The sequence below is a fragment of the Andrena cerasifolii genome, chromosome 1, assembly GCF_050908995.1.
Source record: "Andrena cerasifolii isolate SP2316 chromosome 1, iyAndCera1_principal, whole genome shotgun sequence".
In the NCBI taxonomy this organism is placed as follows: Eukaryota; Metazoa; Arthropoda; class Insecta; order Hymenoptera; family Andrenidae; genus Andrena; species Andrena cerasifolii.
The window spans coordinates 10,972,926-10,988,023 of NC_135118.1; the positions used below are offsets into that span (position 1 = coordinate 10,972,926).

The 15,098-nt window shown below is 37.7% G+C and overlaps 1 protein-coding gene across 17 annotated transcripts in view; it reads left to right on the top strand.

Moving 5' to 3' along the window:
- LOC143375392 (CUGBP Elav-like family member 1-A) overlaps window positions 1–15,098 on the top strand; it is a 628,399-nt gene that overhangs the window by 521,911 nt on the left and 91,390 nt on the right. The gene's annotated exons all lie outside the window — the stretch shown is intronic.

A 15,098-nucleotide genomic window follows, 5' to 3' on the forward strand; every position in this document is an offset into this window, starting at 1 on the left:
GTTCATTGCGAGGGTTAATTACTACGTGATGTTTCCAAATAATGGGGTTCCTTCAATGCAACAGGACTAATAATTGAAATTATTAGTAGACGAAGCTCGTCTGTCTGAAGACGAAAACTCGAACGCATTTTCAAAATAAATTCAAAATAGACGTTGCTGTCGTTCTCTGATTAATATTGCATTTTCTGACAAAATGACTACCATGTGAAAAATAAGTATAAAGGTTTCCATTAAAGAAATAACTCTATCTTGCTATTATCAAAATATAATTATTGAAATTAAAACATGTGAGAGCGTCGACGGTGCTGCAATGTTTCAGAAAATATCCTGTGCGAACTTTAAGAAAATCTGTTAACTCGGCGGGACTCGCACCCCAATATGCAACACACGTTGCCGCTACGCGGGTCAAAAATACCTAAAGTTCAAAACCACAGTTTCAGAATATTTGTTTTTAACTTTCTTATTTTTATATTAAAGTACAGTGTTTTAAGAAGCAAAGAAAATTGAAGAAATATCTCAAAATCTTTATTAAATTTTCTTTAAAAAATTGTAACAAAAACTCAAACAGTCTTCTTAATTTTTACTTTGTTGTAAAATCGAATAACAGAAATTAGTCTTCTTTCTTTAGTAACAGTATCAAATTCAGGTCCATATCAAAAGTAAATGCAATGAACTTATCAACGGACGCAAAGGGAACAATTCGTAACAACTTTTTCAAAACAATACTCAGAATTTTCCTGAAGTACATACATAGGTACTTAGAACCATCAGTTTACATAGTGTTAGCGAAAGGTTTTGGCCTTTTATTGCACTCGGTCCATTATTCCCCTGGCGAAAGGTACCTAGAACAACACGGCACCGGATTGCGCGAGAAAAAATATATTTTCGCAACTTGTGCCTCTGCGGTAAATTCTACCCAGTAGCGCCTCCCGCCGAGTTAATTAGCTTTCAAGACATAATGACCATCAATTTATTAAGAAAATCCTGTTTTGAGAAAAACACGTTTAAAGGCTCAAGTATTGTTTCTTTGCAATTAATTAAAAAATTTCTTATTGTATCTCCGATCATCCCTTCCAGAGCCATACAAGGTGCCCTCAGTGACAATTCAGTAGTAACCTCATAGAATGATGGAAATCCTCTCTCTGCGAGCTATTCTTAGCCAAGTGAATGCGCTGTGCGTCCTTTTCCTCGCAGTATGCCGAGTAATTCCAGCCGATTTTTAAAATTTGCAATGGCCATGGCATGCGTATAATTCAATACGCCTTCGTTGAACGTACTCGCAGCAAATTGTACGACGAAAGCTTCGCTGGACACAACTTTTCGAACAATTCTCCAAACGTTACTGTTGAAGCCTTCAGTTTGAATTTTGCGTAAATGCTCCAACGCATCGCAGCAGTAAATTTTCATCCCGGAGCTATTCAAAAATTGGTCGGATAGGTCCAGCAACGACCTCGCGGAGTGTAGTTGTTAGTTCTCACTCGTTGCCACAGGTACTCTAGTTTTTCTGGGGAAATAATCATGTTGGGGTGTTCATCGGTATAGCAGTTTTAGTAAAACCTGGCCCATACAGCATCCTTCATAATTTTTAATGAATTACTATTTCTTCCCACTGCAATAAACGAGCAGCGGGCTGAGTGCCTATTAGATATTGTCTACTCTCGAACCAAACTACTTTCATACTAATGCCCAACTGATTTCGGCTGTTATTAGACTTCAGTGGGCCTCTCTTTCCCTTTGTACGAAAACAATACTCATAGAGATCTTCTAGCACAGTATTTCCACCTCAAATTCGAGCCGAGCTGCTACCTGTGTGCGTCATACTATACACATATGTGGGTAGCAATAATTCTCTCAAAACTGTGCAGGTAGTTTAAGGAGGTTCGATACCTCACTTGCGGGGCAGGCGGCGAGAGGGGTAAGCCTGTGCTTATACATGGGAGCTCTGCAGTGATACCAATCTTAGATAAAAAAAAAATTACGTAGACAAAAATGTTATTTACATGTCTATTCCTAATAAAATTATTACTGCATATTTTGTTTTGGAATTCAATTAAACAAAAGGTATGTTTAATGCAGTTATAAATATAATATTTTCATTAAAAGTAGCGTAAAATATGCGAGCGAAATGCGGCAACGTCGCTTTGCGTCCATCTTTTTTTCTTTTCCCACTTTACACTTGTGGCGTCGCAACAAATTACTAAATACATGTTTACAGCTTGGTAGTGTTTTTACAAATTTTTACTGTATCCTTTGTACAAGTATACACTGTATAGATGACTACCTGGCGTACAGCGTTGCCACGTTTCAAACAGTTCCTTCAGGCAGTTCCAAAAATACGAGCACATTGCTGTCTATTTATTCAATTATCTAATAAACCGTACGGTAAATGTCCAATTTTTTTTTTAGAATTTCATAGGAATACTTGAGCTTTTCATTGCAACATTTTTTAGGACTTTCTCACTATTTTTAAGGACCCTGTGTAACATTTTATAGAAATTTTATCGCTTCTCCCATAGCAGCCTGTGTATAAGAGCGCAACTTTGATTTCAATTTTTTCATAAACCGTGCTGTCAATCGACTTGAAATTTTAACACAATGCGGACTACACTTTGGACATTAGATCAAAACACTTTTCAAAGATTTCTCATTATTTTTGCTCCGGTGTCGAACCTCCTTAAACGACAATATCTCGAAAGTGGAAACATGTGGCACGTGGTGTTTTTTTTTTTACAACCACAGAAATTGTTGGATTACTATAATTATTAAAAGGCAAAAATGACTGAATATTCAGGGAAACCTGAATATAGTAAAAGATAATGATACGTGTGTAGAGCGTCTTTTTATTTCAATATCTGGCAACGGTGATAAAACAGATCGTTGTTAGAGAAGAGCTCACTTCTGTTCGGCATACTGTCTTTGAAAGACTTTCTTTCCTAGCTGCTAAAAATAAAATTAAAATATAAATCTAGAAGGCTGATTTCTTTAATATCCAATTTCCAATAGAAATAAGGTCCACCATATAAGCAAGCAAGCATATCCAGCAGTCAATCGTCACTGGAGAACTGCGATCTGCAATCCCCAGATGCAAGGTTGCCTGCTTGGGACCCACGAATCCGCGGTCCGACACCGTTTTACTTCCATCTAATAGACGTTGGCAACAAGCCCACAACGTTCGCCGATCGAAGATATTTAGTGGTCCGACGATCGGTGATTTTATTACGCAAGACACGTTAAATACCGGCCGCAATATAATGAGGGTGTGTATTGGAGCAACAGTGTACGCGCTGTTAGGCGCGATGTGTATAAATATTTGGCCCAGTTCCAATCTCCCGCAGTATTCCGCCTTAGCAGAAAGCCTCGTGCCTGTACATTTGCTTTTACCAACGCCAAAGCCACTTGTAAAGACCGTGATGACGCGTCTCGTTTCTGAATGCACCGCTTCCTCCGTCCTACTGGACCAAAACGTCCAAGAAAACGGTAATAGTGAGGGAAGAGCCTCCCTCACCTTTCCGGGATTTTTCAACGGCTCTGAAATGGTATCGCGCTTTCACGGCGAGTGTGACACCGGTTTTATGAAGGAATCTTTTAGCTGCAGGGCCAGTCTTAGCATCCAGTTGGTTTATACGCGTTAAATGTATTGATGAGCAAATGATGGGTAACACTGTCTTTTGTAGTCAAGTACAAAGAAAATGTTTAAATGTGTCTCTTCTTGAAATATTTACCTATCGATGATCCCACATAAATAGGATCAAAGGCAGTACAGCTGTCTACAACAGAGGTGCACAGGGAGCCGTTTTTAGCGCCTAGCTGCGAGCCACCCGCCTGTCTCGTTGCTAAGGTTAGAATCGGTGAGGCGAACTGCAGTAGTGTACGTGCATTTGGTACGACTTGAACCCAGATATATACAGTACTGCAGTTCTCCTCACCGATTCTAACCTCAGCAACGGGACAGGCGGGTTGCTCGCAGCTAGGCGCTAAAAGCGGCTCCCTGTGCACCCCTGGTCTACGATTTTGGATGAAATGGTATGCGATAAGTATGAGTGATTCATTGTTTGCGGTTTCATTGCGATAGAAGAAACGTTGTATTTTTTATTATTTATCTAAGACTTTTATCAGAGGAGACATTACTCATCATGGAGCTTGCTGCTGTTATGGACACATCCTGCTAATTAAAAAATTGTTCCTAGTTGATGTCAATTTGCAATATCTGTCTCCAAACGTGCTTTCAATTTAAGAATATTATCCATAAAATTGTGGCTTAAATTATTCTCTTTTTTAACCGATTTCAAAGAGAAAGACGTTCTCAGTTCGATGTGGCTTGTGTGCGTGTTAGTATGTATTATGTTTGTCCGCGAATTTCTCCACAACTACTGGACCGATTTGCATGAAACTTATTGTATTTGAATTAGCTTCAATCAACTTAGGTAACGGAGAAAGAATTGTCAAAATCTATTAAGTAGGTTTGAAGTTACACCGAATATAAGAAATCTGTTTCTTTATTATTGGAATCTTCCGCTTCTAGCAAACGGTTCTTTTTTTTACGGGCAGCTCCTTTGTAGACCTGCCCATATTTTTTTTTCAAATAGATGTAGTTATACAACTCAAATAACTAAAAATAGTAAAAAATAAAGAAATATTTTTTAAAAAATTAAACCCAGCTTCAAATAAGTAGGAATGCACTGAAAAGTGAAAAATAAGTTTTTTCCTTATTTAATCTATGACTCTCGGTTTGTTTGAGTCGGCACCACATTTACACAGTGCAAATGATGAGGCGCCGACATAAAAAAATTAAGAGTCATACATAGATTAAATAAGGAAAAAACTTATTTTTCACTTTTCAGTGCATTCTTACTAATTTGAAGTCGGTTTTAATTTTTTTTAAATTTTTACTTGAGCTACTTATGCTATTATTAATTACAATAACTGATACGTACCTAATATTTGGTGATTGTTTCTTTAAGTCAAGAATTTTTCAATTTCAGTGCATCTTTCACCTTGGAATTTTTATTAAATATAAACATGTAAGTAGATATGCGCATCACTAGTAGGAATATAACTCTTTCATCTGAAGTTATGGTGCTTTTTTATCATTTACGTTATAAACGTAATGTTCTATAAACATACCTGCTTGTACGAAAAAAATATAATTATTTAAAAACTGGTGAAACTTAAGAAAATTTTGAGTCACAACTGAGACCTAAGAGCGAGATTAGGTTACCACCAGTTAGAGGGTTTCTTAACCCTTACAACGCGATGAAATTTCATTAGTCGTACTTCTGCGAATCTAAACATTTACAGAATCATTAATAGAAAGTTATCGCGTGGGCATTCATGAGGAATCAATCGGTAGCCAGCTCTCGTACTCAATCCCGTGTAATTATCTGCGTGGTTTCTTGGTACTCCGCCTCGAATGAATACCAAACGCTTTCGAATCGAATCCACGAAGCCGTGCATCTTCGTTCACCGGGTGTCGAGTGTCAGAGATTGTAGAAATGCGGGGCTGCATCGCTGTTTAATACACTCTATAGCTGTCGGAATCGGAAATGCGCGTTATATATTTCCGTTAGGCACGAGCAATCGTTCGTTCCGCTACATTGCTACGCACTCAAGAGCTCCGACTTGCACAAAACGCGATAAAAATTCAGCTATAATAACTTTTTCCATAATGCAAAAAACAAACATTCACACTTTATCCGTATTTTGCACCTGGGCATGTACTTTCCGCTCGCAAATATACAGGGAAACGTATTAACATTTGGCCAGAAAAATGAACAACAAAGCACTATTTTTTAATGCATTATTTAAATAAATGGAGTTTTCTAGAAACTGCTTGCGCAGCTGGATTCGTTATTAAAGAATACACAATTTTGCCACGCACACCGTATTTCTAGCTCCAGTAGTTTGCAAGATATTCGACCAAATATATTTCTCAACCTGAACATTGAGGGCTGTTTTCTCCCCGTAGATGTGAACGATGGCCGGTAAAATCTCGAATGTTTTTGACTACTATAGTAATTATAGGAATGAGCCGAAATATAAGCAAAGGATGATTGAAATTTAGATGTCAAGTGTGTCGGTATGGAAAGGAGACTTTGGTGTCGAGTAGAACGAGAATTAGGCCCATGGTAAGAAAGATTATTGCGAAGAATATTATAGAGATAAGGCGGGGCATGAGAAGAGAGTATTTTGTGAACGATACAACATAAATGGAAAATCCAGCGCTGAGGCATACGTAACCAAGACGTTTTGACATATACATGAGAGATATGATCATACTTCGGGGCACAAAAAGAAAAACGCAAACAGGAGCTTTGAACTCGCTGGATAAGGTATGCCTACTTAGTTAAAAATCGTGCAAAAATATCTTGCGAATACTAATACTAAATGAGTTGGAAGTGAATCCACGTTAAATGCGTATGTGAGTAAGGTTCTAAATATTTCCAGTACCGATGAGTAATTTATACTGTGCATGAACCTTGAAATGTAAAGTGTGGTAATAAGTACCAAATTGTTTTAGATGGAATTGTTAATTGAACCCCCTTATCCTATAGATATAGATGCTTAACTAGTGACTAAAATAATTGTCGTTGAATATTAGTTATACAATATTATGTTGCATGATGCAACTTGTTGTCTGGTCTAGCATCCAATGAAATACTGAGAACACCATCTATCAGTAAAATCGTTAATTCTCGTTTTCAAAGAACGCCCTTACTAAAGTTAAATAGTACACGTGCACGTTAATAAATAGAGAGTTCATTCTTCGGCTGCAACATTTGTCTGCAATTCATCACTTGTCACGAATATAGCAGAGAAGCTATAGGATTGGGTAGGCATTAAACGTGAAAGGCTGTGTTAAGAACAAAACTAGGTTGACAACAGCTTAGTTGTGTCGGCAGGATTTTCAACTTGATAAATTAATTTCGCTCCGCCATTACGTCCTTCGACTAATTGCCGTAATTAGTAAGCTCGAGTGATGCGATTTGATCGTATAATGCGCTCGATCTTCTCCGCTGACCAAACTATTTGCCAGAATTTCCACCTCGTGCTTGAGTAAACCGATCTGTCGGCGGGTACTACGTTAACCGTAATTTCGTATGTTACTCGAATCACCACTTCCTTTTGGCCGACTTTTCTCCTATTAAATCTCGCTTATATTGTTGCACGATAGAATTTCTGGACGAAATCCGCGATTCTCGTGCCAACTGTTACGATACCTCGCCTCCCTGTTCCACCTTCGTACGTTATTTAGAAACTGAAACTATATTCGTCGCTGAATCCGTCAAACTGGCCTTTCTTTAAGTCAATCAAAATTATCAGTAGCGTAGCTCGATCTATACCCTGAATGCAATCTGAGAAACCGCACGCATACATCTTGTGCTCGAAAACAGTCGGCTCGAAGAAATTCCACGAATTAAATTCCCCGTCAAACGGAGCTGTAATGAGTGTAATGCACCAACCCCTTACCGTACTTAAATACTTTCCTTCAAAGGGAATAATATTTCCACTCAGCTGGAATCTTTCCATCCTTTGAACCCAGCGTTACCTTAGCCCCTGAGTCACCACTTCTGATTCATACACTGAAAAATAATTTCCCTCGCTCCACAGTGCTCTATCAACCTGACTGCTGCTCCAGAACACCTATAAGCACTATAACCCACTGCAACGTTCTATTCCAGCTCATTTCCAATTCACGGCCAGTTCTGTTCAAGTTCTTATGAGGTCAGCCTGAATTTAATTCCAGTTCTCTACTAATCTTAGGTAACCCCATTCAAATTAAGTACCTCGCGAGACAAGGGGTAAGCAGCAAAGAGTGAAAGTGATAGCAGTCTTGAGTAGCAGGAATCAACAGGTCAGAGAGGCGTTCGGTATAATTTTCGGCCACTGTTACTCTAATAGTAATACTTTCGGAATATTTAAACGGATGAACGCCATCAGTCTGTAAATCGATGTAACGAGCGGCGAAAAAAGTACACATCTGCCGGCTTCCACCTCCAAAGGTCCTATTTCACACATTTTTACTAATAATTTTACAACAAATTTTAAACAAAATTAAATAGTATAAAAAGTGATACTGTAAAATTAAGGGATCATAGAATAAAAATGGCAAAATGAATCGTGAGTGCCCGCTGGTCGCTTAAGGGGACTAGGCAGTCGGAAAATCGATTTTTTTATTGCATTTTCTGAAAGTACTACCTTTTCTGAATGGAATGCCGCTTGGTTTATAGTAAAATTCGCAAAATTGTAGATTTGGCGCCTATAGCGTCGCCTTTGCCCGGAAACCTTGTACGCGATTTACTCGAATATTTTTTTCTCTTCATTTTTTCCTGATTGCGAACGAATTGAGGTTCTGATCGACTTGGAAAAAATTACAGGATGTGTGAAACATGTGCCATTTCGGTGCAAACCTCTCATATAGTCCGTAAAAAATCGAGATTTTCATAAAAAAATTAAGAAGTCACCGGATTTTGGTAGCGTATCATTATTGTTCGTGCGCTAGTAGAGCGAAAAGTAGGCGTCAAAAGTTGCCCAAGATGGTCCATAATCTGGGTTTGAAAGCATTTTTTCTCAGACTTTATCTTCAGGTTGCGCATTAACACCAATGTACCTACCTCTTCAATTTCTATGAAATTTTCTACTTCTTATGAAAATTTTTATTTTCAGATTTACTTCGGTAAGGTGTTTACCGAATATTTTGCAGCTTTACTTCGATCTGCCGGCCCCTCTCCCCTTCAAGGTGTCTGCCAATAGTTACACGCTCTTTGTACCATATATACCAGAATTTTCAGGACTGCAGAAATGACGTTATTGCGCTAGTAATTTTACCTGTTTGACCGTCCACCCCCGCCGTTAGTTCCCCGGACTGACGCGGCAGACCGGCGATTTCGTATTCGGCAACACTAATCCAACATTTTTAAACGAAGAACTGTGACTGCATTGAGTCACGATGACCCAGCTCTCGGTCTATTCTGTCACTCAAGCTTGGCCCTGTTCCTTCAGAACCACCTATCTTTTCACAGTTTAACTACTGACACGCAGGGTGGTAAAAAGAAACGAAGCCCAGCCACAGGCAACGCTGGCGATTGCCGAGGGCAGCAGGGTCATTGTTGCCATCGAGATTCCACAGGTATTCGTGGCCTGTCCCTCGCCAGAGACGGCGATGTTGCATTATTTATATGTACACGCATACATCGTCATCATCCTAGGCGACGCATCATCGGCAAGAGGAACCACGCGACACGGCTGCCAGTTGCTCGCGCGATGTCTACGCCATCTTTCATGGAAATTTCTATCTGAATTTCCGACGACCATTCTCCCCGACCGTGTCCCGCGGATCGTGCGCCGCGTTGATCGAATAAATTTTGATCGTTCGCCGCATCTATCCAGGACAAAATACGTCCCCTTCGTCTCATTGGTCCTCGGACTCTCGCCCTCAAAATTGACAATTTTCTGACACGTATCATGAAACGCATATACTTCGACGTCGATTATCGACCAGCGATAAGCTACGGAAGGGAGACAACGTGCAACGACGAACCGTTACATTATTCATGACGCATTCCCTTTCTTCGAAAGGATCCTTCCAAGGGACTCTTTACCATTGGAATAGCCAACGGTGTACCTCGAGCAGAAACGGTAATAATCTTTTAGAAAGATTTCATCGAAGCTCGCGGCCCCTGCGTGGAAGATGCTTAGAAATCCTCGGTACGAATGATTCTGCTGCGAACGCAATAACAAACAATTTCTTCTCCTTGCGAAGCTGAATTACCTTGTTTAATACTTGAATAGTTTCTGGTCGATCGTAGGGTGAGCGTTGTTGAAGGTAATGACCTTCTTTCGTATAATTCTTTTATCGAATACCGCCTCTTGCGACCTGAATCAACGAGTGCAGACTCGTTGTAGTTAAACTCACCCTGGAGATTGTGTTTTGAAGAATAATTATTATTCGTGGCCTATTGAGCGTCTTAAATTATTTATACAGTATTAACTGTCCCGTTGCCCGGTTCCACCCGGGAATTATCTGTGATTTTTAAAAAAAAATAATAGCCTATAATTTAATCTATGACGTATGTAATGTGTACTCAAAATTTCAGTGAAATCCGTTCAGCCGATTAGGCGTTAAAGAAGGACATACAAATAAACAGACAACGTTTCACTTTTATACATATGTATATAAAGTAGTAGGGTCACAGTGGCGGATTTAACAGGGCGGCCGATGAGCAGTTGCCATCTGGGCCCCTGCTGGAAAGGCCCCACCAGGGTCCCATCCTGAAAAAAGAATTATGATTTTATCCAAACTTTTTTTTCTGTATTATTACACTGAGCCCGTTTTCAGTAAACTACCGACTTAGTTTCTCGAAAAATGGGCCCCTGCTCAGAGGGCCGCCTAGGGCCCTATCTACAAAACTAAATTATGATTTTATCCAAGCACTTTTTTTTCTATACAATGTTTTGTACATTTACTCCCTTTTAGTAAACTGCCTCTTCATTTTCCCGAAAAAATGGACCCCTCAACGTTTACCACCTGGGCCTTTTTTCTTAAATCCGCCACTGAGTAGGGAAGTAGGAATTCAGTACTGCAACTATTTTCATAGCGACGAAATTATCGAAAAATTCGAAGCACAGTGCCAGCTTTCTGCTGACTTCTCGACTTCAAACGAATGCAGTCTTTGATGTTTTCTGGGCGTTTATCTCGAAACCTTGCGATGTTGCAGAATCAGCCTTGTTTACAATTGTCGAAATGTGAGATATTAACATTATATCGATATTTTACGAATATAATATATTATGATATATCAAATTCGGATTTCCATTTACATATGTACTGATTAATGGCTGAGATATATATAGTTTTGCAAAGGCAAAGAATATCAATCAATTCAATAACTAATCATATTTTCTCCTTTTGCATATATTACGCTACATATGAGAATACTTTTCACACACCTTGTTTTAATATTGAATACATAGGTAGTTTTACAATGATTAATATTTGGTAGTTGTAAACTGTTTGGACACTAGTGGATTCCACAGTAGATATTCAATATGGTAACAATAAACCAGGTGTTGCAATGCTTCGGTGATTGCGAACAGTAGACTTCAGTAGAAGCCCATCGATTACACAAAAAAATTAACATTACATGAGACGACCGTGTTACGACATTTTTTAATAATTCAGTAGGTCGGTGAAAGATTGGCGCGTGTTTTCGATACTCCAAACGACTGTTCTGTACAAAGTACATTATTTTAAAAAACGCACATAACGTAATGTACAGAAGAGGACAGTATTACTCAACTCTTTTTCATGAAATTCATTACCCACTTGAATTCATTTAAAAAAATAGGTACACTCTAATAATACGTACTACATACTAATGAAAATTGAAGAATCCAAGTATTTGTACACATTCTGTGTGAATATTCACAATGAAGATTGTCTCAAGGTAATTTTATCTTAAATTATCTTACTTATCTTTGCAATAACTAAGAATCTATAGATTGAAAAAAGTGTTTCCGTATATTCCTAAAAATTAATTCATTAAATTGTATTGGTACAAAATCGCCATACTGTATTGAAAGAATACAATATTTACAATAAATTAATTTCAAGCATTCGGTGTGCTTCGTTGGACGGGTTACGTCTTTTGTTAAATATAGTTTTACAAAATTTTTACAAAAAATATACATTCAAAAAATAAGATGTTGTTTTAATGTAGTTTTATTTTATACCACTTTCCTCTGAAAAGTAATATATTTTTTCACAATGTACTATATTTTTTATCACCTTCCTATATGTTTTCTGAAAAAAAGTTGGCAACCCTACATGGAGAATCTCGTCCGATATAAATGTCTACAACGAGTTGATAATCAGCCTTGCTAGTGACTCATCAGTTTGGTGTCTGTTGGCACCGAACCTTCCTCGTAAAACAAGCACAATTATATTTCTGGCCGCGTGCACGTATATATTTTCCATGCGTTGATAGGAGGGCCGCACGCATCACAAATATCAATTATCCTATATCAACGTTGAAGTGTATCGTTTCGACTCAATTAGGCCTGTCAAAATAAAATTATTCAGCTTCATCTGAAGTAACAAGGACGAACCACCTTCACGATGGCACAGTTGAAAGCCTGATAATTTTAATTACGAATTTTAATCATTCGCCTATCCAGATAAATATAAATCTTTGATTTTTCTTTATGTACATATTTAATATACGTGTGATTGTCCTAATGACTTAGGTTCTGTTCTATTGTTACCTTTATTAAAAAAAATAATAATTCCTTGGCACAATAGATAGTAATACCTACGTAGTATTAGAATGATAAAAAACAAATTTTTCACCAACATTCAACAAGGTTCGATTATAACATAATTCAAACAAAAGAATTATTTATCATCAAAGTTGTAAAAAATTTTAAAGTGCCAGAAGGTATTTGTTTCATTAATTAAAACAGTGGCCTTAAACTTCAGTAACTGAAAAGTAAATTTTCGGGTGTTTTTCTTAACAAATTCTCCACGAATCTAGATGCATAGATTCATTTATGAGTGATGTAACAAATGTTTCTCGTACACCTTCAGCGTTGAACACCTATAAATTCAACAAATCTACGAATGAAGTCGGAACAAAGTCGTTATTGCGCTTGGCAATCCCCGCTATTCCGTCTACCACTCATTCTACAACTCAACTCTGCAAAATCACGTTGCCTGTCCCTCAAACAGAGAAGCAAGCTGACACGACTTGGAAGTAGATGTAATTTCTGGCGTTATTCACAATTGGAAAAGTGATCATGAGGGGCCACTTGAATTTGAGATGACTGTACAGTAGACTGTAGTTTATACTGAAGCTAAAGGTACATCATTCTGACGTATCGCGTAAGCACTTGTGACACCGTACCACAAAAACAATTAGATGAGCTGTTTATATCAAAATGTTAAAATTTCTGTGTTATGGTGCCAGCCAACAAATGAGACGCGTCGACATGTGGTAGTACCTTAAAACAATAAAGTTGAACTTCAAACTGAAGGAACTGTGAGCGCAAAAATACAACATATCCGAACAGTGTGTCTTTAACTTAAGGGGGTATTGTCGTGTAACGAACCCCGAAATTTATGATTTTTTTATTTAAAAACTGCTGTTAATATTGCATTAAACTCTTTTGGGATTTAAGGAGGCATCTTTAAACTTGTAGAATTTTTTTTTCTATGTCGATCCTTCCAATTATTTATTAATTATTGTGCAATCCTGTTAACCTCTTCGACGATGTTGGAGTCAGGTGTAGTACCTGTCACAGTCATCTGATTGCAAAAAGAGGAAAATTTTCTGAAAAATAAATAATTTACGTTGCGACTGGACCTAAAATTTTAATTTTAGTTTCTATTTATAATACTTTTTTCGCCGATGTAAAGAATAACATGAAAAATTTGCCTAAGGAAAAACCTACTTTTTCTTTCAAACGCTGTAACTCTTTCAATTTTTCATTTTTTTTTCAAAGTGAACCAATCGCAGCGTTAACTATCTAACTTTAAGAAACTTATATTTGTTCACAACTCTGAAAGGTGCTACACATCCCGTCAACAGGAGTTACATCGTCGAAGAGGCGGACAGGATTCCACAATAATTAATAAATAATAAGACGGATCGACATAAAAAAAATATTTTCTGCAAGTTTAAAGATGCTTCCTTATATCCCAAAAAATTCTTAACGCTTCGTTGACAGACCTCCTTTTTCGAGCAGCTTTGACATATCTGGGTGGCTCACACCCAGACCAATTTTTAAACAACTGCCATTATCATCTAAAGAATTCAATCGTCATAAAAAAAATCATGGACCAGGTTTAAGGTCTCTAAAATATATTCCACCAGTTATTTTATTGAAATTTAAACACAGTTTTTCTAAAAAAAAATCTAGATTACTACATGTCGAGAAAAAACGAAGAAAATCTTTAAATAGTTGTAACTTTTACAGATTTCAATATTAGAAGCTAAAAATCTACAGAGTTGTCGCTCGGATATAATATTTTGAAAGAGAAAATAGTTTGTAAGTCAGCTTTGGGGAAAAGGTATTCATTTTGCATATGGAAAGTGCAGAGCGTCAAAATCAGCTTATGGGTGGCTCACACTCAGAGTGTCAACGAAGGGTTAAATATCAGTTACTTTGGGGGCTGTTAGACGAGAATCCCCTTTAAAGGACGGTTGAAAATGCATTGACGTATCCATTGCAGCAGTTAAAATTTGCGTTAGTAATCTTCAAAACTCCAGTAACAAACTAAAAATTTTCTTAACATCATTAGAGGACTATGTGTGTCCACTTAAATATGTTCGTTCATCATTGTGTTGTATCTGCGGAACGCAGATTAGGTGCAGAATTAATTCCCTGTGCACATATACACAGACACCGATTAGAATTTCCCAGACCCAACCCAGAACTCTTTGAAAAATCGCCAAAAGCCTTAATTAGACGCTGCTAATTTGTAACATAATAAAACCATAATTTTGATTAAAAAAATTTGCTCCGTATGAATTAAACTGTTTGAACCAATTAACTGTGGTGTATAGTTGAATAGTTGGAGTATTAAAAAAATGTCATGTAAGTACCTACAGAGTCTGAAAAAAAGAGAAGTGTGTAAGACTTTAGGGGCTTGCAGTGCCTACTCACCGAAATTTGGAAACAGTGCTCATTCAGTATACGTAGTAAGTACGTCCTAAAATCAATTCTTTGAGTCTTTACGAACATTCGGTACGTAGAGTGAATTTCACTACGACACACTGTATGGAAACAGAGGAACTGGTCTGATAGTGCGTTAGTTCAAAATTGTATGACAACAGAAGATTATTACTGACGTCAGCAAAGGTTACTTGCTAGACGCAAACCGGGTACAGGTCTTCGGTACCTACTTATCCGTAACGCGGTGTTATTATCGCTTTATTATCAATATTATTATTTCTAATGTTGACATGGTAGGCACGCACAATTCATGTACAGTCTGGCCAATGGAAAAATTTCTCCAAAGCATTCTCTCTTGCGAATATGAAACCAAACTTACGCATGTATTTCACTCCAGGTTGATTTCACTTATTCCTCAGGATGAATAG